This window comes from Zootermopsis nevadensis, unplaced genomic scaffold, assembly GCF_977971745.1.
Source record: "Zootermopsis nevadensis isolate Lab colony 2312 unplaced genomic scaffold, Znev_1.0 Znev_ptg000002l, whole genome shotgun sequence".
NCBI classification, from domain to species: domain Eukaryota; kingdom Metazoa; phylum Arthropoda; class Insecta; order Blattodea; family Termopsidae; genus Zootermopsis; species Zootermopsis nevadensis.
Genome location: NW_028259134.1, coordinates 23,073,974 through 23,098,112, shown reverse-complemented (window position 1 = coordinate 23,098,112; position 24,139 = coordinate 23,073,974). Strand labels below are relative to the sequence as shown.

General features: G+C 40.0%; 1 long non-coding RNA gene across 1 annotated transcript in view; it reads left to right on the top strand.

Moving 5' to 3' along the window:
• The window catches only part of LOC110832123 (uncharacterized), a 173,015-nt gene that overhangs the window by 95,486 nt on the left and 53,390 nt on the right, over positions 1 to 24,139 (top strand). The window contains exon 3 of the long non-coding RNA XR_015536639.1: positions 11,037 to 11,102. This is a non-coding gene — a long non-coding RNA (uncharacterized LOC110832123). The remainder of the gene's footprint in view (positions 1 to 11,036; positions 11,103 to 24,139) is intronic.

Genomic DNA, 24,139 nt, shown 5'->3' with positions numbered 1-24,139 from the left:
GAGTACGGTTATAAAAACTTGGGCTCCGTGAACGCGGAAAATTACTATACCACCGTCAGATTTTCAAAAAGTATTTCTGACTTCGCTGTGCAGTGCACACTACATCGGGCGAATGCTAGGATAGTATATGATAAGAAGATGCGACAGACTTTTCCCAAGTTTTAATCCACTTGGCTGGTTTATTCGGAACAAATTTTACATTGCATTCCGCCGAACAGCTTTTACACTCAGTTGAAATAACGTCGTTAAATAACCTAAAGTTAAGTCAAGTTGTTAATTAATATCTTTGCTAATTCCCTGATTCTGGTCGCCAATTTCCGTCTTTCAAAAAACCGTGTCTGGTCATACACGTTTTCCTCTCACCTCTGCTCTCTGCTTTGTGGATATCTTCACCACGTTCTCAAGGGTTAAAGTTCACAGACACAGACAACTCAACTACGGCTCACCGTAGACCAACATCGGAAATCAGGCCAGTGGACATACAAGCTAAGTACTCAGTTTAACACACCAACTCCTGTGCCATTAACGTCCAATGAGGTGTTAGGTTAGGTTAGGTTTTGTAAAGTACATACCTTTTATGCTCTGTAGAAAACTATAGTCTTTGAATTGTATTAATATTACATGAATTAATTTGTTTTGTCACTAATGAGGACATCTTGCGGTCGAAACGCTTTAGACATTAGTGTCCTTTAAACAGTTTTGTTTGTAAGCATGGTTTTATATTTCCCTCAGGCATTAATTTATGATTATTTGAACCGAGTTATTTCTTTACAACACCTTAATTTCGCCTCGTAAGTTGGTATTTTGCTACGCATTTCTAAGTATTTGAACGTCATTTTAGAATATTAAGAAGGTTTACGTTTATATTCGTTCCTCAGAGAAACCGCGAACAGTGTAACAAAACACAGTATTATACAAGACTTCTGAATCTTTGTGTTTAATCTTATTTGGAATGATTAAGTCGGTAGGATGTTACTTAGTCTCTTGACAAAGGACTTCTCTCCACTAAAGTTTCCACCAGGCAGTGTCGTATTGTATTAACGTTCAACGTACAAGAGATTCTGTGGCTGGTGATAAGAAACCATGGAAATGCAGATAAATTTAATAAATTTCTAGACTGCCCCTTGACAAATACGTTCGGTAAAGCAGAGAGAAATGATTTAACAGCGAATGACATGTGAATTTGATTCTTCTCATTTTCTTTGAACGATCAGAGATCTCACGGCCAGTGTCATGAGAACTGTTTTAGTGGGATGGCATCTGCGTTCTGGCGTCACTCACCAGTTTATTTTTATTGTTTAATATTTATCTTTTAAAATACTTGTAATAACAAATATGAATATGTGAGTAGCCCGCCAAGCATCTTCTACAGCAAAAATGTACTAACAGACATATGAAGGCTTTTGGACCCTGTGAGATCTTTAATGAACGGCTGATAAACTCACGGTGTGATTGTTCGTTTTGCTGATTGGATGATTGACTGACTTGTTATTGGAACAGGGATGATTGAAACTTCTAACACAAGGCCTCGCTATGAAGTTCTTTATCTGTCCCTTTTATATTACTTCTTAATTAAGGAAGATCTGTTTTAATTATTGTTCATTATTATCGTTGTTACTGTTGTGTCAGTCTGTTCGTCTACCAAGTGACAGATTTCTAAAACAATTGTTTTGACCTCTCAAACAAAGAAATTGTGAAAATATCGGCTTTTTCTTTTCACATAATTTTCTGTAATCTATCTTGTGTTTTTATTTTCATCGGCATTTTTGTTGTGAATTACATGCAGCATAAGAAAGCATAAGATTCAGTATAAAACATATGCAAAAGAAAGTCCTTTTATCTCTGGATGTCTGTCTCAATACACAAAAAACGTTTACCCAGTTTACCCAGTGTAAAATAAGGTTTCTTATTTTTAGATAGGGGAAACAAGAAATACCTACAGAAATTTGACTTAGGCCTGTTAGAAACTGCAGTAGATGCGAAGATATTATTAAAATTGTTCGTCAGAGATAAGATGAAAGTTGTGCCTTTGGGTAATGTTATTAGGTGGGAGACGTGTGACATAGGTAATTTTTCCTGTGAATGAATCTGTGTCTCCTTAAGACCGCGTTTCGGGTAGAATGTTCCTAGTTGAGACGCAGAGAACAGCGTGGGGCATGTTGCCTGCCTTTTGTTTCTCGTTCGTAAAATGTATGGAGCTGGAGGTCGGGACGTCGCAGCCAGAAACAAAAGTGAGGTCAGGGAACCTGAGGCGGTTATCTCAGCGAAAATTTTGGCTGAATTATTTTCTTGTTATGTGGAACACTGACGATTTCATGGGGAGAAAGGCACACGCATTTGTAGTAACTTGGGGGGGGGGGAAATTAAACTTCGAGAGATTCTCGATGTGGCCCATTAGTAATCAAAAGTCTATAGAGAAGAAGTATTTTATCATTAATAGTTCTGAGAAAAACTTTCGGTCCTAGTAAAATTTCAGTTTCTCGCCCGGCGAGATGTTGCATCGTGAATTCTGGCAGACGTTTTAGAGGTACTTGCTGCCTCCATCATCGGGGGCAGTGAGTCAGCTGAATGGAGGTACCAAATCAAACTTCGCTGTTATATTGGCAAGCGCTCTTAATTTACATCAACAAAATTTAAATTACTTTTCTCCTGAGTAGCTTGACAAATTTTTCGTAGAATTAAGTGAAACATTGCAGCGTGCGTCTGTCCAGTGGACTTAGGAGTCTGGAATGAAGTGCATTTCCAGTTGTGTTGTGCTGTAAATTACAAGTTTACATTGAATACAATACCTGTTTAAACACCTCTTCTTTTACTACATAATGCATAAGTAACAGACCTTACCGTCGTATAACTCCTGCGCCCCGGTATTTATGACGCAATAATTACAAGCGTTTCCTAGGAAACTGTTCGTTATGAACAGATACCGACGCAAGAATCTGTTCGTAGAGCAAACAGAAAGGATCATCAAAATCCTCCTTAAAAGAAAAGGAATTCTCCTACTAACTCATTTTGTGTATGACTCGTGGAGACAGTGTTGCCACATTCGGAAAATGAAACTTTAAAGTTCAGGTTTTGACTTAATCGTTACTTCCGATACTTAAAAACTAAGAATGACGTTGAAAATGTGTAAGTGGTAAGTATATTTACCACCTGCTTTAACAGTCATTAACTCTAAGTCTGTTTATGGGATCCGTATGATTTCCGCTGTTAACAGAGATTATTTCCTTAAACAGCGTTAACCAGTTGATCTTTGTAATGGTAGTGTTTTCTTCGCGGTACGGACTGAATTCTTAAGTTTCATTTGAAAGAGCTTCGGCTCCAAAGGTTAATTAGCGTTTTAGTCGTATTATTTCCTTAAACAAGGTTAACCAGTTTATCTTTGCAATGGTGAAGTGTAGTGTTTTCTTCGCGGTACGGACTAGATTATTATATATTATTTGGTTGAGTTTAGGTCTTATTAATTATTGGTAGTACGAACATTGGCTTCTTTTTTAAATGAAAATTCAGCGCACACGGAGGAGATATTTCATATTTTGAAAAGATCGCATTTATTTTGCTATGTTCTATGTGGGAAATTTATTGAAATGTATGAACTACCATCGACAGTCTGATCATAGCAATTGGAACTTGCCACGAAGATCGATATGCAGTCGATGTGTGCCTCTAGCTGAGTGTAACCACGTAACTGCAATGCTGGAGGTTTGTCCCGTATTTGCATTTGCATGAAATAAATAATGAGCATAAATTTTTCGAAAAGAATCACCAGAATCATGCTCCAGGCGTATGGATCTCTTGAGCAGATAAATATTGTGCTAATTTATGTGTTTGACACCTTGTTATCACTGTCTCGGAATACTTTAAAGATTTTAAATTAAAAAGGTGTTGTAAGCGAGATTTGATGTTTTCACGGCGGTGAATCTGAAGATGGCGACCAATGCCTCAACTCCAAATCCGACCAACACCCCTCCGACGAAGATCGCCTTCCGACCAGAAAAGCGTGAAGGGTGAAGTGGATTTGCTCAGGATAACTTTCAGGCAGATTCGACGGGCCCTCGACCCACAGGCGACAGTGGCGCCGCCCCCGGGGAAACCTGCCCTGCTCGCTTTCCTGCCCTTCGTGAAAACGACGTTTAACAAACTCCTTGAAGTCCGGGATCCCACTGGGGATATTTATTCTTGATGTGTTGTCCTTTGTATAGTTAGGACCCTTGTAATTGGCCAGCCCCCCCCCCCTCCCAAACTCTTGTAGTAGCAAATTTTCACAAGATCCGTATTATCAAAATTGAATAAATTAAAACAATAGACAGGCTTTTCGTTGGTGATCATTTTTTAAATCACTATTTGCGCTGTTGTCATGGCAATGCTGTTCAGGGATTTCTTGCTCTCTGGAATAATATTCCAACATATGGAGCGACGTGTTTCGACGTCCAGTGTGACCGTCATCAGGAACCTCTCAAGGTTCATGTTTCTGTTTAGGGTCAGTCCATTGGGGCCTTAGGGTCCTCCGGGGCTTGTGAATGTGAATGTGAATGTGGGTTGTGCTGTCCGAGTTTGAAAACTCTATACGCTACGCCCCTTACTGAAGTGGGGGGGAGGGGGTGAATTCTTGTGGCAAGTGGAAGCAACTATCTGTTCAGTTAGCGTTTTGATATTCAAGGTCCTGACATGAATAATGTCTGACCGGACGCGCGAGTGGTAAAAATTGTATTCTCTCACGACTAAATTACAATAACAACCTATAATATATTTAGTTAAGAACAAAGGCTGTATAGAGGAACAGATTGAAATTATAAGGTCTTCGTTAATATAGGTGCATGCTTTGGGATCGCTTACTTTTCGAAGCCCTTCATTAAACTTTTAAGTCGTTCTGGGACAAAGGTAAGCAACTCACATTTCTCGATGTCTGCTCTTTCATTTTTTGAAAGATTTGTGTGCCTATGAATCATTTAAGAGCATTAAGGAACAGCGTCTGAGGATGTGTTATTATTTTATTGTTACCGACTTCATTCCAGACGTGTGTTTATGAAAATCGATCGTTTATGTGTGTACATAATTTTCTTCGCCAATTAATTTATTTTGTTTCATGGGTAGACAAGGGTTTTGTGTTTACTGCGTGGCACCATCAAATTTACAGGGACCCTCCTGTTTCTTACGGTTTATTAACGTGGAAAAGTGAGATGATTATGTTATCATGAATTGCAAAGATGTGGTCTAATTCAATATAATTTCCTTTTATAGTACCTTAATTTACACATATTTAATTATGTACAGAGTTATTGGTTCATGGGGGAAACATGAAATGGCTACAGCATTTTGATCGGAAAGCCTGACGGGAAGAGACTAGTTGAAAGGCATAGTCGTAGATGGGAGAATAATATTAAAATGTATCTGACGGAAATAGAGTGGAGGGTGAGTGTATTACATTCATCTGGCAGTCTCTCGTGAATTTTCGTTTCCATAAAAGGCGCTTTCTTCTGAGTGGCTGTTGGGTTTTCAAGGGCTCTGCCCCATGCAGTTACACGAAAGAGTTATAATTTTTCTCAAGCATATTGATTATTATCCCAGGCGTATTCAGCTAGGAAGTCGCTGCGTCTGTATAAAGCAGGAGCTGGACACACTTGACACCCCTGGAATAAAATTAGAGTCTTCTGTCTGTTTAGCTAAGCGGGTTACCCTGCATTGTAACACTGTGGTTATGTTTTAACCCCTTCGCCTCTTAATGATTTGATGAGGTTACCTGCCTAAAATGATTACAGAAGAGGTTTTCGTTTGTGTTTCAATAACTATACTTCGCTTATATAACATTAGTCCCTGGAAATCGGTGCCTTTGGATACGAAGTTTTTGCAATTTTATGTCTTGTTACCAACGGGTATTCCATAAAACAATTTTGTTTATTAAGAAATTCTTTTTAATATGCATTGTGGTGCCATGTGGTCGACTAGGTAGTGTCGACGTTTCGGAGGAACGTAACTTAAACTTAGATTTAATTTGGTTTCTATGACATTTTATAACCATAACTATCAGTATATATTTTAATACGGGTTGCTAGACTTTTCCATCAGCCTGTGTAAAGACAAAGTAAGTCTTTCGAAAATTCAAAAACAAAACGTCGCCTGCACACACGAATACATTAAGAACAGATTAAGTTCAGGGAAATTTTTTGCTGCCGAAGCGTTCATAATCGCTTTTCCGTCCAGCAACTAGGAACTTAAATATTAAAATATAATATTAAACGCGATTCAATATATATTTTTTTTGGTTATTGGAATTTTTACTGCCACAAGAGACAGCGGAGGCGAATCAGCTGTCTTTTAAAAAAATATTTTTATTTATTTATCTGAAAGTCATTAACTAATTAGCTCCCGCTTTTATCCAGCTGGGAGAATAATTACTGTGGTCGCAAGAGACCGCGTCTGGTCCTTGTCCTGAGCCAGCTGAATCCAGCTCACGCATTCTGTGACCAGATTTCTGCAGACGAATAATTGTTATGAAAGTGAAAACTAGGGGAGGAGATCAGAAGGAGATCCTATACAAAATTTGAGTGGAAAATTTAGTCGAAAAATAAAGAACCCAACACACTTCGAAGAGCGGGGGGGTCGCGGGCAAGCAGTTGTTAAGACAAAAGGCGATTAGAACTGTCTCACGATTGTAACTAATGGGACCTGCTGGTTTTTTGAACCTCCGTGAGTTCGTACGAGACACGTAGTTGCTAAGTGCTTGAAATGTAAACTTATTTTCAAAAGAGTTTTTTAGAAGATTTTTAACAATACATCTTCTATGTAATTAGGCGACCAAAATCATGTGCAGGAAGAATTTTGTTATAGATTTTTAATTCTAATAGCCATTGAATGTTAATGCCACGGATATGAAATGTATTCTTGGCTGTAATAGACGTTCTATTTACTTTGAACGTCTGTAAATCATGCTTTGTTAGAACATTTTTAAATCCTCTATTGTTAAAAAATTGAGGTTTTCATTTTATCCATTATAGACCTACTAAATAATAGAATATCACTGAGGTAATTGTTTCCCTGACATTGTTTCCTGTTACCAAAGAATATTATTAAAATGTAAAGACAATTAATCATTATAAAATCTTACAGAATTATACTTTGTATTTAGGAACTGTGACACAAAAAATTCCACGTGTTCAAAGTACTAGAATAGTAATTGGGCTTCATGAAGGACGTCGAGGACATACATTTAAATGTTTATGGGCATTTTTTATGTTTCATTTTTAGTCGGAGGTTGTATGTTGCTAACTAATCATTTGTTCGTTTGGCATTCCGAGGCATAATTATGTGGAAGTTATGATCGTGTAACGATCATTAGCTGAACATATTTTAAAATCTTCAACGGCTATAAAGTGTGTTTCCTGCCGTGAATTTTACGATATACCCACAACGAATAACTTACAGGAATACGATGTACCACTTGGCATAAGAAGTTTTTTTTTAAAATGCTTTAAATATTTGCGGGGGTTGGTGTGTTAAACACGCACGCACACATGTCTTGAAATTACATTTGTGTGTGTGTGTGTGGTCTACACCAATTTGCGCCGAACTTAACATGCTTATTCCTTGAGACCAGGAAGAGATTTTATAGAGGTCAAAACACCGAAAATATGCCCTGAGTTTAAGCCCCAGTGGGGGCCATACACTGAGTCAGATGGACGCAATCTACACCCTGCCGCCTTATTTATTAAAGAGTCGAATAATGTCCTTCCGTCTTCTTTCATTTGTCATCCGCCTTCGGATCTTGCGACCAGAATTTTGTGTCCATTTTAATAGCTTCTTTTCCTTCTACATGCCTAGCCGATCTCTTCCTTCTTTCTTAAGTCCGTAAGTCCTCCCATTTATTCGCTTCCGAAATTATTCCAATGCCCGCGTTTTCGTCGTTCTGTTGCCCTGGCGACTGTCAAGTCAAAATCACCCCCGTCACCTTCCCGGGGTTATGAACCTGGCTTAGTCGGAGACAGGGCGATGCTGTGTTGGGTTCGTGAGACATCAGCTTGGCTAATTAATTGTTAGTAATTCTTTCAATTAAGCCGGAGCTGGCGTGAGTTCGTCGTTTTCATTAGAAGTGAAACGCCTTATTAGCATACCGACTGAACCAGCGGAACTGCAACCCTTGAGACCGCCAGACAAGCTCAGTGCAACAGTGAAGCAAGTCTCCGGTCCACAGGGGGCAGTGTTCCTCAACTGAGAGTCTGCGGACCTCTGCCGGCCCGCGATATCACTACGGTTTTGCAATACCCAGGCAGTTCTGTTTTATTCTTTGTCTGTCTTTTGAAGTATTTAATAGTTCCATCGACTGAGTTGTGTTAGAACACGGATTTGTATCCTTTACGAATGGGCAGGTCGAATAGCTCATCCTTCCCAGGTTACGAACAAGTGAACTGGTGGCGAGTGGTAAGCAAATAGGACGTCATCGCGTGTACGTAAGCCACTGTTGCGCTGACTGCAAGCAAAAGGCGAACGGGTAAGGCGGAGGTATCGTACCACATGCAATGGACCAATCGTGTGACGTCTTTTCTCACACGCGATCTGTAGGTTGCAAAGCAGCGGGAAGAAATTGCGACGACTTCTTAAAAACAATTAAACATTTATAGGGTCTCCTAGTATTTGCCAGTATGGTGGAGTCTAGGATGGACTGGACATGTAGATAAAATACGGAATCAAAGACTGCTTAGAAAATTAGATCTCTCTGCGGGAAGAAGATGGTAGGATGGATCTTAAATAAATTTTGTGCAGTAGTTGACGTTTCGGGTGTTGAATTCTTCGTTGATGAAGCTCGTCTAAATTACATTTAAGAATTCAGTCCGTACCGCGAAGAAAACACAACACTTCCCCATTACAAAGATCAACTGGTTAACCTTGTTTAAGGAAATAATACGACTAAAACGCTAATTAACCTTTGGAGCCGAAGCTCTTTCAAATGAAACTTAAGAATTCAGTCCGTACCGCGAAGAAAACACTACACTTCACCATTACAAAGATCAACTGGTTAACCTTGTTTAAGGAAATGATCGCTGGTTACAGTGGGAATTATGCGATGTGTAACAAAATGCAGACTTGAATGTCAAGCAGGCGAGACGCATGTATCACCTCGTTTTATGGGGTTAAAGCAGACGGTACGTAATTTTTAAGGTTTTAACAATATTTCCTTTCCTTTCTGGGTTCTCGCTTTGTACTGCCTCCCTGTAATGTAGGCTACAGTCAGTGTTATTTAGCATTTTGTTGTTCCCTGCAAATCCACTGCAACTGGAGTGTCGCTGTTTCACAATGTTTGAATAACATCTTATCAAAAGGAGAGTTCTTTTTGTTAGTGTACGGGACGCGCGTAAAATCACTGTGATAATCCATGGGGTTGCAAGCCAGCAATTGTCTGCTTACCCGCTCTCAGGTGTCTCTTCACGAGCCACAATAGACTCCCGGCATCTTTCTTTCCGCGTCACAAAATAGACCATTCTATTGTGAGGGTTTGATACAAACAGCACGTCACTCAAACTTTTCTGTGTACCTTGTACAGGGCTCAACTACAACGACCAGCTACGTTTGGGGTTTCATGGAAAATAGACGGTCCCTGAGGCTTAGCTTCCAGAATAAGACATTTGGAACGTTTCCGTACAGAATTACAGATTAGTGCGAAGTCTGACTACGCCAGACTCCACATCATGAAATAGTAAGGGGCCTGGCGGTAAAGCTCCACGTATTCTTAACCTGGACACCAGATAGAGGGTAGTAGTTTGCTTCGCGCTTCTGCCGCATTAACCCCAGAGAAAGAGATTGGAAAAGATACCCATCGCCCTGATGGTTGAAGGCAGTTTTTGAAAAGAGCGCAATTTCCAAGAACGGGTCTGAAGTCTTTAAAGACGTTATTTTCCCAGATTCTTTCTGCCGTGTCACGTGGTTGTTATTTAAAATTGGTTTCTAGACTGAGGGCAATTTATAAAATATTTTATGGTTTACATGTAACCTGTTTGTCTTACTTTCGTACTTTAGGGCTTCGTTCTTCGACATTTTTATTGGGACACGAGAGCCTCACTCCGTTCTAGAGCGAAGAGCTTTGAAGTGTCTGCATTTCACGACGAAGCCACCGGTGACGTCACCAGACTCTGAGCCTGGACAGTGGCCTGTCTTAGTCAGCATCTTCTGACGTCGGCCATCTCTGGACCGGGAGTGAACGAGATGAGGGCAGAGGAGAGAAGACCAAGGGGAAGGAGGAAAAAGGCGATAGAAGAGAATTTTTTTTTGACTGCGTTGTTTAAGAGCGATTTGTCGGTTTCTTTCTTCAGACAGTGGCGAAAATGTAATTGGGGGGGAGGGGGGGTTATTATAGAGAAAGAGAATAAGAAGGAGAACAGCCAGACAAGATAAGAACTTTATATTCTTATGTTTCATTGAATCTTCGCTCCGATAAATTTCACTTCTCGTTCATTGAGTCTGAAGAGAATAGTAAGAAAGTCTGTCAAGAGTTTCAACACCCAAAGCTCATTACTAAAACGACTTATTTTCTCTGGATTTTTCCCGTTAGACAAGGAATATACGGCCTGATGGCCGTATTGTATGTTTTACTGCTTTAGGCAATAATCTCTCTCAGAGTGAGAATGATGATAACCGATGATGAATCATTAAACTGAATATTGTCTTATCTGTTATGTGATAAGTTTTAATCATGAACAGGAATTACTTTAAGAAGACGTCCATCTTCGTACCGACCACCGCGAGAACCTCAAATCCTACTTAAAATAATATAATTAATCTCTTACTGTTTCTGATGAGATCAAAAAAAGTTTCTTGTTGTGGTTTAACAAACCGACGCTCTTCTTGGTCTGTAAGACAGGAACGGGATTCATCACGAAAAAGGAAAAATCATGCAGTCTGTTGCTTAGTAAAAATGACTTAAGTCAGTAGAAATAAAGTCTGATTTAAGCCCTTCTTACCTAGAATTGAATATACGAAAGATCGGATGATAAATGAATTGGATGTGGTCGTGGCTTATTTTAATATATTATTACGTCATTTTCTTGCAGTGACCTTTTGGAACCACGGAAGAAATCATCTTAGCGTCTCCAGGCCTCAGAAGGGACCGGAAGTCAGTAAGTAAGCTTTTTTTATACTTTGAATTAGTTGTCATTCCGAGTGATGATCCAGACTGTTTTTAAAACATATTTTCTACTGATGATTCAAACAAATCCATAACGAACCTGAGGGGTGGGTTTTTTGTGTAACTTTTAGTAGTTCATTAACGAAACGTCTCTTTAGCAAACAAAGAACGGTTGCTAAGTAACACCTTTCTGTGTCCCTATTCATGAGGTGTGGCCTTGTTCCTTGAGCGTGAGTTTTCTACCCGGGCCATCACGTGGTTCCGAACCGACACTAAAGGATACACCAAAACTCTGGAACGCGAGAACGTAAGGTAAGCCGGACAAATCCCCGACTGGGATTTGTCCAGACGTAATCTCTTGGCTCGGTTGCCAACCCAGTTCTTCGCCATCCCCTCTGTACTATATTGAATGAATGGCTGGGGGTGTGATAATCTTTCGCGAACATTCTCTGTTGGTACATCTGCTCCAAAAGACTATTCGTGGTTGCTTGGTTGAATTACGACGCTGCATCAACCGAGTAGAACCAAATGAACTTTTTTACGACGAAATTGTTGTATAGCTCCACGTATACGTAATCTGGACGGAGGTGACATCAGTTTGACGTCTCGGCCACTTTACCACTGGGAAAGAACTCGGGTGTCCATTGAGTACGAGGCAGGGATACCTCAGCGCCGGGAATCGAACCTCAGTTGTCCAACCAATAGTTTAGTCGCGATACTGACTTAACTAAAATTATATGAGACATGTTCGTGAATATGTCTTCACAAATGTGAAGTTTATAAACAAGATTCGTGACGGAATTATGAGAAATAAAGTTTGGATAAAATGTGTGCTTTGGTGTTAGGGAACTTCAGAATAATCCTGAATCATTTACATGCGTGTCTGATTTTCACGGCTGTGTCATCCGTTTTAATATTACCCTTCCGTCTCCTTTCAAATCTTCCAGGTTTCAAGAAATTTCCCATCTCATTTCAGACTCTTACAACTCATTATCTTTGCATTTATTTATTTCTGTGAAGTCTGAAGTTCGCACGCCGATGAATACGTCGATGTTTGTATTCAGGGCTGTGACACCGCGTCGTCTTGTATCTGAAGATTTCTCCCCTGAGGATGGAGACGATGTGTTTTGTTAGGTTGCCCTTCCTGATAACACGTTGTTATACACCAGTATTAAGAAGACCGAAGTCATAGCATCCCATTGTTTTTATTCCGCTGTTAACTGTAAATGTTTTTGATGAATGTTCATTTCTGGGACTGGCGAAAATTTCGATTGGAATTTTTTTAAGTGTACCGAAGACGGAGAGTGCGTTGCTGCTGATTGATGAAGACAGGAAGGTATAGGTACGAGATTGCTTTAGACGAGTCTTAAAGGTTCATAACAAAAGCTCCAAACTTATAAAGTATGAAAGTTAACAACTTGAGATTGGGTTCGTAATAAATTTCGTACGTCACTATATGAAACGAGTTATTTTTCATACGACGCTGAACACGGTCGAGCATCGTCATGTAGAATCACCCTCCGAGGTGGAGGCCTCTGCCCCGCTTCGTATCGCGATTGGACGTTGCTGCCACACGTCGTACTTAATGTAAAGTCCAGTAAAATATTCGTAAAGAGAATCCTTAAGTACACGTTATAATAATAATAAATCACATAAAGCACTAATTGCCTTATGAATTCCATGATAATCTCACTTTGCATGGCGTTCCTTGAAAAAAGTAGATTCTTAACCACAACTTAAGTATATTCCAGTGACATAGTGGAACTGCTCTGATTTATCCCAGGGGTTTGCACCTTGTCCGTTGTCTCCCCACTTTACCTTACATTACGTGTCTTGCGAATTTCACTGTGAGCGGACGTCATTGTAAGGAGAACTCCGCACCAAATAAGGGAGACATGAAGGCAAGCTTGAGGACCCATTAAAAAGTATTTTATCACACAGTAATTAGACTCAATAAAAATAGCGTATGAAAATATTCACATAATGTGAAGGACAAAGGAATTATACGGGACATGATTTCGCCTTTGTTTATCGCTGTCTTCAACTGTGTCAAAGTCGTAATTTGGGTGGGCCCTTTGCTCTTCGAATGAAAATTGTTTTGACGAAGAACGAGTATAAATGTCCACGAAAATGGCTCACCGTGCAACATATCGGTATGTAGTTGAAAATACAGTCTGTCTCAGAATAATGTTATCACACTGCAAGAATCCCAAAGCCCCCCCTAAATATTTTTGTTTTCATGTCTGATTTGTGGTTGTCACTGCTGTTAAAATGTCGATTTTGGTATTCTGGGTTGTAACGCTACGAGAACTTGTAGGTGGATACCAACGTTTCGGGGTGAAATACTACTTCCATCCTCAGGGCTGTTTCTTCAACCACGCTGTGACACTACTACCATTGTTTCTTGCTGTTCTTTTTTTGCTGTAAGTGAGGTCCTGAATATATTTTAATATTCTGGTACTGTATATAATTTATGAAACAGTAGAACTTTTATAGGAACTACTTTTTCGTTGTAAGTAACAGCTTTATGCTCTCCGAAACCTGAATGTCGATGCGGTTTTTTTCCGACTGTCCCCCAGTTTTACAACCGGGAGGGGGGGGGGGCTGAAGCACGGCTTTTCCAAAGCAGTGGAGTTTAGATCCAGATAAAACGCCTGGACACCTTTCGGGTGTTTCCATCCTCCTGAATGCCCTGAGTCTCACCCCCCCCCCCCCCGGACCCTAGCTTATTTCGGTAGAGTGGCGAACCAGCGAGGCGTCTTCTTGGGGATGGTTCGTTCGCTTTCTGTATACGAGGAGGCATCAGAATCATTGAATTAAAGCGACTGGAAGATTTCGGAGGGGTGCGCTGGATTCATTGTAGCTTTTTTTTTTCAATTTCCCTTTTGAGACGGGGTCTGTTCCCTAATATCGACTGCTAATCGTGAATATTTAGCAAGTCCCAAAAAGATGTATACTGTCGTCCTGTCAGGGCTGTCTTTTTCTCTACTTTAATTTACGTTTTCTCATAAACCATTAACGACGTACATCATAATGAGGAGAGGATGATGGGTTGTATTATAGAATGAAAGTATAGTAATTCACGTGAATCGTAGCGCCGGTCGTTCGTCTTCTGTCTCTGTGTAATTATTGGCTGAAAAGAGCCCTAAAACATCGCAATAAATCCCCCCCCTCCACCATCTCTCACTTGTTTCGCCGCGCGAGCGCTGGCTATTTCGCCGTGGTTACCATGGAAACAGTAATTACGGCTATAAATCTGTCTTACATCCTGCCCTCTCACCTCCATTGCAGTCGCATGTTTGTCTCCTGTCCTGACTTCCATTTTAAACCTATTAGAACCAGAACTTTGAATTATTTTTCTCAGACTCAGTTAACCCTTACAACCTGTCACTTGTAACTCTTAAAATCCACTGTAGTAACCTGCATCTCTCACCATCTTAACACACTCTCAACCCCCACCCCGTACCGTACATTAAATGTGGGTCACAATAATTACAGAACAATTTTTCATGAATTTTAACTCAGATCAGAGTTTAAAAGCCGTGTCAGAGAATTTGTTGCGACATAAATAACTTTGACGTGCTGTAATTTAATCACGTAACGACTGTAATTTCCTACGAAGTCGGATAAATTAGCGTCACGTGATTGCAGCGTTAATTACTAGCCTCCATGTTAAATATGTAGACATTCTGGATTAGATAATGCTCCAGGTTACAAACAAGAGTGACTCTGATGCATTCCTGCTTACTCAACTACGTGTGACGTCAGTGGCAAGGACTGGACGAACGTCTTGGTCGACGCAACATCAATATTTAAAGCAATTATTACATCGCTTTGATTACGAATCTAATCTTACCTTGCTAAGTTCCGTTCCCGTGTCCGACCGTCCCCCTGTCACGTGGATCAGAAGCAATTTTGGCGAATGCCAGGGCACCCCCCCCCCCCCCCCCCCGAGGCTCAACTACTTTGCATTGAAATTTGATAACACTCCAGCGGATTCGTACGACAAAGCGCCTCGTCTTCTTGAGTAAAACTTGGGGTTAGGCGTAGGAGGGGACGATGATATCCTTCGGAACATAAGAGCGACGTATCTGGTTTATTTCTAAAATATACGTCGAATGCCAAGAAATTTGATAGAACTTCATCTCCCTTTGAACTCTTGAAAGCATAAATGTGCTAGCAAGACTTTATTACGCGTTGGTCTTACGAGATGTTCAGCCTTGTTGTCTGGCAGAATAATACCGACGTTTCAGAGGTGCGTACTTTCTCCATAACGATGAATATTCACCCTGAAGATGGCAAACGAAACGTTACGTAATTTTCAAAATTCTGCGTTCGGCTCATCCCCGAAAACCGTGGTTTTACACTGAATTCTACCCGCGCGATAATCTGAAGACAGATATCTCGCCTACGGTTACTTAGTCCTGTCTTGTCCGCAGAACCGCTTCCTTTGAAACTCCCCGCTCGAGGGGTGGGGCAAGGCCTGGTCGGACGTTGCTTTGAGTAACTGGAACCCTCTGAAGCACATCCTGCCCCGACAGCCAAGGATCAACTTACCCCTTTTGCAAACATCCCTCGTGGTGGAGAAGGTAATAAAAATTGGGCAAGGTCGAATGTGAAGATTCAATAAAATTTCGATAGGGGTTTGCGGGGGTTGGAACTGAGGACTATGTTCGGTATCACGCGACACCGGAGGTCTTCATATTCTGTGATGAAAATATACAGGGCTGTGGTACGAGAATAATAAAATATGGCGTGATTTAACTCTTCAGTACTCGGTGGTAACTATATTAACCACCTGCTCTAACATTTATTATTTCTTCATTTTGCTCACAGATTGGATTAGTGGCTTTTTGTATAATTCTCTTTGTAAACAGTGATCATTTCCTTAAACAGCGTTAACCAGTTGATCTTTGTAATAGTGAAGTGTAGTGTTTTCTTCGCGGTACGGACTGAATTCTTAAGTTTCATTTGAAAGAGCTTCGGCTCCAAAGGTTAATTAGCGTTTTAGTCGTATTATTTCCTTAAACAAGGTTAACCAGTTGATCTTTGTAATGGTGAAGAGTTGTGTTTTCTTCGCGGTACGGACTGAATTCTTAAATATCATTCAGACGAAAAAAATTCGTTCGGGTTTAAAAGGTTCTACTTATGATTCATATGACAAAAAGTAACATAAGAGGGCAATTTATTTAAAATAATATTACGTTGCTCGTTGTCCACTGTCTGAGGTATATTTGTTAAACACGACGTTTCGAGAGTTACTTGTGTTCCCATCTTCACTCCGCTGTTATTGTACTTGAAGTGAATTAAGAATCATGCTTTTCATTTTTAATATTCGTCGCGACTATTGGAATCAAAACCCGGATTATTTGAATATTAAGTTGGTACACTAACAAAGTATTAAAAGAAAGTCCCGATTTTTATACCCGCCATCGCCGTTAATACTGTTAATAGAAGGACCACGCTGTAACGACGGTGTTCGTGTTTCTCGAGTTCTTCCCTCTAACCCCCTCCCCAAAGCCACCCCATGTTTAAATAAAAACGCTCCCACACTTTTATGCTGTTCGCTCCTCCTTTGTTTTTAGTGCATTGAACAGCCACTAAGCGGCTCTGATTGTATGCTTCATAGATCTTCATTTGGGATATAATCCTTCCCGTATGCGTGTACATTGCCGCGTAATAATATCGGCTCGTTGTGCGTTGTATATAATCACATATAACCGCCCTTACGGGGGCACGTTTGTTCTGGTTTGCCGTCGTACAGTCCCATCCAAATGTAATGTATAAGCTCCGTGTTAGGGCAGTATTAACACTTTGCTGCGTGCGTGGGCGGAGGCTGCTGCCAAGTATTCGCTGCACGTTATGCAGAAATCCCTCAGTAAATTATTCGATTCTTTCTTCGTAAAGAATTCCGTGTTTTCTGTTAAAAGCACTGGGAAGATACGATCCGTACGGGTACACGCAACCGACAAATTATAATATTCATTTATAGAAAGAATTACCAAAAATTATGTATTTTCCGAAAATCTCTAACGAACATCATTTTGTGGAACTATTTTTACAAGTGGCGCTAGTGTCGATCCCACCTCACAAGTTTGTTCGTCTGCCACGTTGGTATTATAGACTATAGGATATTGTAAAGTACGATTTTAGGGTAGTCCCCAGTGGCATAACGTTCGTACCAAATTTAATTAAAATCCGTCCATCGGTTCTCGAGTTGAATTATGCGGACTGACACACACGACCAGCCATTTTTACGTTAATTTCGTGCAAAGGACGCGAACTAAAGGACGGTCTTGGTTGCTTCTTTGCTTCGAAGTGCATTGGACATGGCCTTCGGTTTCGTGTTCAGTGGCCAGTACGTGAAGAAGGCTCGTTCTCATGCACAGTAAATACCAGTGACGTGTCAGATGTTATCGCACATGCGGTGAGGCGTAATTGGTGCTCGATTAATGCAAGTCATGATGGGTGAATGTGCACAGGGGATCTGAGAAACGACGCCATATGGTTCCTGTCGTGAACCTAACCTCTGCTGTGTAAAACAAAGAAACAGATCTGGCCAGCGCAGCGGTGACTACGGTTTCCATGTCCACCTCATCGCATCCAGCGTAAATTTAATTAAAATTAAATAAGACAGAAAAAATGCTATTGTGAGACCAAGTAATTTATTCTGTGTTCTTATAAGGAGTCACACTTACCTTAATTTGAATTCATGGCGTGGGTTGTTTTGAAAACTGTAACAAAGTTACTTGGTCAGGAGACATAAGCGAGTTAACCACATAAGCAAACACTGCCTTAACATCTCTGCTCGGTAATGCCCAAGGCAAACACGTTCTGTATTTCACGCGTGGTGTTAATCAAGACAGAATGACACACGAAACAGTCAGAAGCCTGAGTTTACACTTCAACAGCCATTGGTACATTTGTGAGGAATCCCAGTCCTTGGCGATTAGCGTGTGTTGTGTTAATTTTCCTTTTATAAACAAATTGTGTCCAAATAAATGTAAAGTTCCGAGACGCTTGGCGCGAGGTCACTGTTTCGTGTGTTATGTGTTGCTAACACACTAATCTCGTTTCGAGAATACAGCTCCGTAGATCACAATCGACGACAGTGTCACGTCACTTTCGAGTTCAGCCTGGTCTCGGATTCAAATCTCGGCTCCTGACTCAGTTTCTGCGTGTTTTTCCTCTGTTTCTCCAGGAAGATGTCGGTGGAATACTTTAAATTTGGCCGCTGACAAGATCTTCAAATAACTCTGTTCATGGCGACATAAAATTATATAAAGGTTTGAGAACAAAATTATTTGGAAAACGTATTGGCTTAACAGGTTGAGAAACTTCAGAAATTACATTTTTCGTTCAATAATTCTAATGTCATTGAAATAAAAACATGGTCTATTAGAGATTACATACAGATTTATGACTGGAAGATATCACATGTTAAACACAGTCATAGGTGAGAGGATAATATTAAAAGGAATCTTAGATTAATATGTTTTAAATAATGAGATGGATTGAACTGATTTTGGATGGGACCCAGTGGAACGATGAACACGCCTTCGTATGTAAATGCGGAGGATTCGTGAATGAACTGGTAACAAAGAGCTGTCCCACGAATGATTTACGTCATGGAGTTTGTTGGTTATTTTGTAGTGTAAAATAAGTGATAGTGTAAACGCAGCCTACAGAAGAGATGATACGTGTGTTTCAAGTCATAACGTAAACATATATTTTTTAACTTAAAGAGGCTTCAAAGAATTGAAATGTCTTCCCGTTCTGTTTGAACTCGAGTGACCATAAACTTAAAAAAATGGTAGCTTAGAGCTGTTGCTGGCATTCATAAGGGAAGGCTTTGTACTGTTTCCCATTCAATGTGGTAGGCATCTTTCGTCAAAGCCCACTATGAGTTCCTTGTTTCTTCTGTAATATTTGTGATTGAATGTGTAATGAATATGAAGAGGATCTTTATTCTAGCCTTGAAACTGCAGTGCAGTAAACACTAAGAGAGTGATACGTAAAAAGCGCACCTCTAGAAAGAAAGAAAGAGAGAAAGAAAGAAAGAAAGAAAGAAGGAAAGAAAGAAAGAAAGAAAGAAGGAAAGAAAGAAAGAAAGAAGGAAGGAAGGAAAGAAAGAAAGAAAGAAAGAAAGAAAAAGAAAGAAAGAAAGAAAGAGAGAAAGAAAGAAAGAGAGAAAGAAAGAAAGAGAGAAAGAATGAAAGAAGGAAAGAAAGAAAGAGAGAAAGAAAGAAAGAAAGAAAGAAAGAAAAAGAAAGAAAGAAAGAAAGAAAGAAGGAAAGAAAGAAAGAGAGAAAGAAAGAAAGAAGGAAAGAAGGAAAGAAAGAAAGAAAGAAAGAAAGAAAGAAGGAAAGAAAGAAAGAAAGAGAGAAAGAAGGAAAGAAAGAAAGAGAGAAAGAAAGAAAGAATGAAAGAAGGAAAGAAAGAAAGAGAGAAAGAAAGAATGAAAGAAAGAAAGAAAGAAAGAATGAAAGAAGGAAAGAAAGAAAGAAAGAAAGAAGGAAAGAAAGAAAGAAAGAAAAAGAAAGAAAGAAAGAAAGAAAGAAGGAAAGAAAGAAAGAGAGAAAGAAAGAAAGAAGGAAAGAAGGAAAGAAGGAAAGAAAGAAAGAAAGAATGAAAGAAAGAAAGAAAGAAAGAAAGAGAGAAAGAAGGAAAGAAAGAAAGAGAGAAAGAAAGAAAGAATGAAAGAAGGAAAGAAAGAAAGAGAGAAAGAAAGAAAGAGAGAAAGAAGGAAAGAAAGAAAGAAAGAAAGAAAGAATGGAATTTCATAAAACGAAAAGGGTTGGGTCCAACGTCTTGACACAGATGTTCCAGTTTCGTAATACGATTTTTATATTTTTCCTTGTTTTTTGTCGTTGTTTCTCGTTTTATTTCTTTTTTGTGTTTTAGTTGCTTTAATCCTTTCAAACAACACTTCGGTTTTGTTCTATTTCTTACCATGTTTCTATACACAGCTTTCAAAACGAAAACATATCTTAGAACCGAAAATAAAAATAAAAACAGCTTATAACTTTTGAAATCTAAGTTCGTGTAGAGATGTTATTGTTATTGCCTCCTATAAGCTTTGTTATATTGGTAACCATGGCGATAACTTTGACTCTAAAAGCCGCTGTACAAAATGGTGTTTTTATTCATCGCTATAAAGTGCGAAATAAAATCGTTTCTGCCGCCTCAGACAGACCCGTATCATCGTTTAAGGCTCAAAGTCAACCATCACTCGCCTTTAAGGTGCGTAGGTTGGTACTGAAGTTGAAGACAAATGCCTACGAGCCGCCACTGCTAGGTTTCGATACGCGTCGGAGTGACTGAGGATGAATGAAAAACTCGTGAATTTGGAAGTTGTGTCAGGTGTGGGAAAGTTTGATCGAATTTGGGCGACGTATGAAAATACTAGCAATAACGTACGGCCCGTCACAGTTTACGGGAATAAAACTTTACCGCGGAAGACAGTAACGCATTTCATTATAATTACGTGTAAACACTTCACATTTATTCTCCAAACTGAATTAAATTCGAGAAATCTTCACGGTGACATGAACCAGATTCGTGCCGGGCCCCGCCGTAGGCGCCACCACAGCCTCGTTTACACTCCTTGCTACCAGAGTCGCCACCGTCAGAACTTAATTTAAGTTCTTTATGTCAATTGAAGCGTGACGGACATCGACTAAGAGTGGTTAATATTGCTTAAATTTTCACAAACACAGCTGACATCAATTTATATTAAAAAAGACAACTGCAGAAATATTTGAACACGTCGACATATCGACTGTATGAGATTTGAATAAGTCGATTAGTGGCCTTATGGATTGTGTAGGTGGTTGCCAATTTATCGGGTTAAATATTGCCTCGATCTTCAGGGTGGAAGTGACGCAACTTACAAACGCGTCCTTCCACGGTGTGGACAATAAACGTGCGATTTTATCTAGGAAATAAAAAAAATTCGTTATTGTTGTAAAAAGGGCTCAAAGCCCAAAATTACTTTTGACGTTAGTTCGTCTTGCCGAACTCCGGAGATCTAAACGTTTATTTATGCGTCCAGGCTGCAGTGTGAATCATGAGAGGTGTCTGCAGCATCCGATGAATTTAGCCGGATGTGACACTTGATTTCCAATCGCACGAGCCGCCACTGCAGAGCTTCACAGTCGACAGGTACTGAGCGTCGCATGCTCTGAATCCACAAACAGCCCATAAACTAGCAGAGTACAGCGCTAAAAGGACTTGTCACAAATGACATGCTGCTGCTAGTGAGTTCGATGCAGTGGACCAGTGGCTCGAAACCTTGTCACAAAGAATTATTAGTCCGAAGAGAGGGCCCTACAGGCTGCTCAAAAATAAGACATCCACGATATTTATACATTTTTGAGAAAAATTTGACAGAAATAACAAGAAAAAGAAAATTTATCGAACGCTTTCTCAGATATTTCGATTCCGAAAAAAGCTTCTGCTACGACGCGTAAGGATTTTGTGACCACTGGACATCTGTCTTGAGAAAAATAAAATTCTTTCAATTTCGATACGAGGTCGTGAGTAGTTCACGTCGCCTGCGTCATTGAGAGTCCATCTTTGTCAAAAGTGTCTTTGTGACATGAATTTCAGCCGTGTGAATGAATATTAACGCCTCTTAAGCCGAAGCTCGCATAAATAATATTTAAGAATTCAGTCCGTACCGCGAAGAAAACACTACACTTCACCATTGCAAAGATCAACTAGTTAACCTTGTTTAAGGAAATAATACGACTAAAACGCTAATTAACCTTTGGAGCCGAAGCTCTTTCAAATGAAACTTAGGAATTCAGTCCGTACCGCGAAGAAAACACTACACTTCACCATTGCAAAGATCAACTAGTTAACCTTGTTTAAGGAAATAATACGACTAAAACGCTAATTAACCTTTGGAGCCGAAGCTCTTTCAAATGAAACTTAGGAATTCAGTCCGTACCGCGAAGAAAACACTACACTTCACCATTACGAAGATCAACTGGTTGACGCTGTTTAAGGAAATAATACGTCTAAAACGCTAATTAACCTTTGGAGCCGAAGCTCTTTCAAATGAAACTTAAGAATTCAGCCCGTACCGCGAAGAAAACACGACTCTTCACCATTACAAATATCAACAAGTTAACGCTGTTTAAGGAAATAATCGCTGTTTATTGTTTGAATCACACGAAACACAAATAAAATGCATACTTAGTGACTGTTAAAGCAGGTGGTACATATAGTTACCACTGAGCTTTAAAGGGTTAACGGATGTTAAGGCAGTATAGAAATCAAATCGAAATTTAATAAGTGTGGAACACTCATATCTGTTCTGTGGGATTCCTCATGCTCGTTTCATATTATTAATGTTTAATCATGTATAAGTTCATAAACACGTCTGGAGTTGCAAAGATAAACTCACTTCGTGATGAGCTGGAACAATTCTGAGTCGCCTTCAAGATTGTTTCTGCCTCTCTCTTCGGAAGTTTAAGCCTTCGCCCTGTCTGCTTGAAATGGCGTAATCTTGCAGTGCAGAAATTGACTTTGGTGGTTGGGGGGGGGGGGGGGTGCTACGAGCAATTTCTTCCCCCAGCCCAGGGTCCCATATATTTTACTTTCTCCTCAAAATCTTCTCTTCGCGTGAGGTGCATGGGTTTTCAGAACGAAATAAAGAATTTTGTTGTAGAAGGAAGGGCTAGAGTGAGTCTCCTTTTAGCGACATGAGATTTCTCTTGGTTCGTCCAATTAGTTTTAAGCTGACACACGAGGAGACTTAAATCCGAGGAGGGAATAAATGAGGGAAATTTCACGTTTCTCCTTTCAGCACGATTGCAGATCTCGAGGGAGGCGATGGCTGTTGCTTGTATTTCTGAGTATAATTCGTACTTTTTTACGGTGGTTGGAAAAGGGGCACTGGATGACGATCCTGATTAACATTCTCGAAGTACCTGAAGAAGAAATTGTAACTAACGAATTAACTAAATGACTCACCAACTGCCGATATTGGTCTTCCGACTTGTGACGCTGTGTGCGGATTTGAGGACTGGGGATGGAGGCAGTATGTTACTCAGAAACGTCGGACATACGAACACTGGTGTTTTGAGTGAGAAACTTGGAGTTCTGTGTTCAACCATCTCCACAGGGGGAGTCCTTCTTGAGAAGCTGATAGTCGCTCATGTATTCAAGAAAACCAAAGCCTTTTATGGAACTGGGAGGTTCATTCCAATGCTCATAAGAGGCCGTCATTGTCGCTGTCTCGAGCGAGATGAGATCAGTACAAACCCTCACATATTATCTACTTTAATATTATCCTCCCAGCTATGCCTAGATCTTCTCAGTGGTCTCAGCATGACGACGCAAAATAATTCGATTTAGTAACGCACCGCGTCTCATTGAAAACACGATAAAGATATCCGTGTGAAACACGTCTTATGGAAATTGACACCAAATCCGGCTTGCACGACCTTTGAGACACCTTGATTTTGAAATATTTCTCGTTTTAAATTTGTCATTCTAACTTACAGATAAATAGGTACGGTTTGATCTTAGAGGGTTTCCAGCCCTTCAGAACGCCACAGTGAAACATGTCATCGTCAGTTTGACAACGGTTTAAAATGTCTTTTATTTGAGTTTCAGAATTACAGAAGCGAAGGTCATTTTTCGTAACTAAAACTTAAACAACTTCACGAGAGGCAGCCATTGGCCACGATTGTGAGCCAGGTCCACTCCCCCGCCCTGCCTCCCTAATATCCTGTTTCCCTGAGATTCTTTTTAATATTGTCCTTCAATCTCTTCTCCCTTCAAACTGGCCCCTTTTTTAAAATGTTTACATGATTCTGTGAATGTGTTTCATATCTCCCCCTTTCGAGCTACATGTCCAGCCTATCGTCGCTTCATATATTCAGTTACTGTGTTCCCCTTTGAGACAAATGTTCATTTTTAATTTTATTCCTGTGTAAAAGCGTGTTTCATATTCATACAAAATTAAAAAAAATATGTTGTTTTTGTATTTTTTGACTTCTGGATAGGATGATGGCA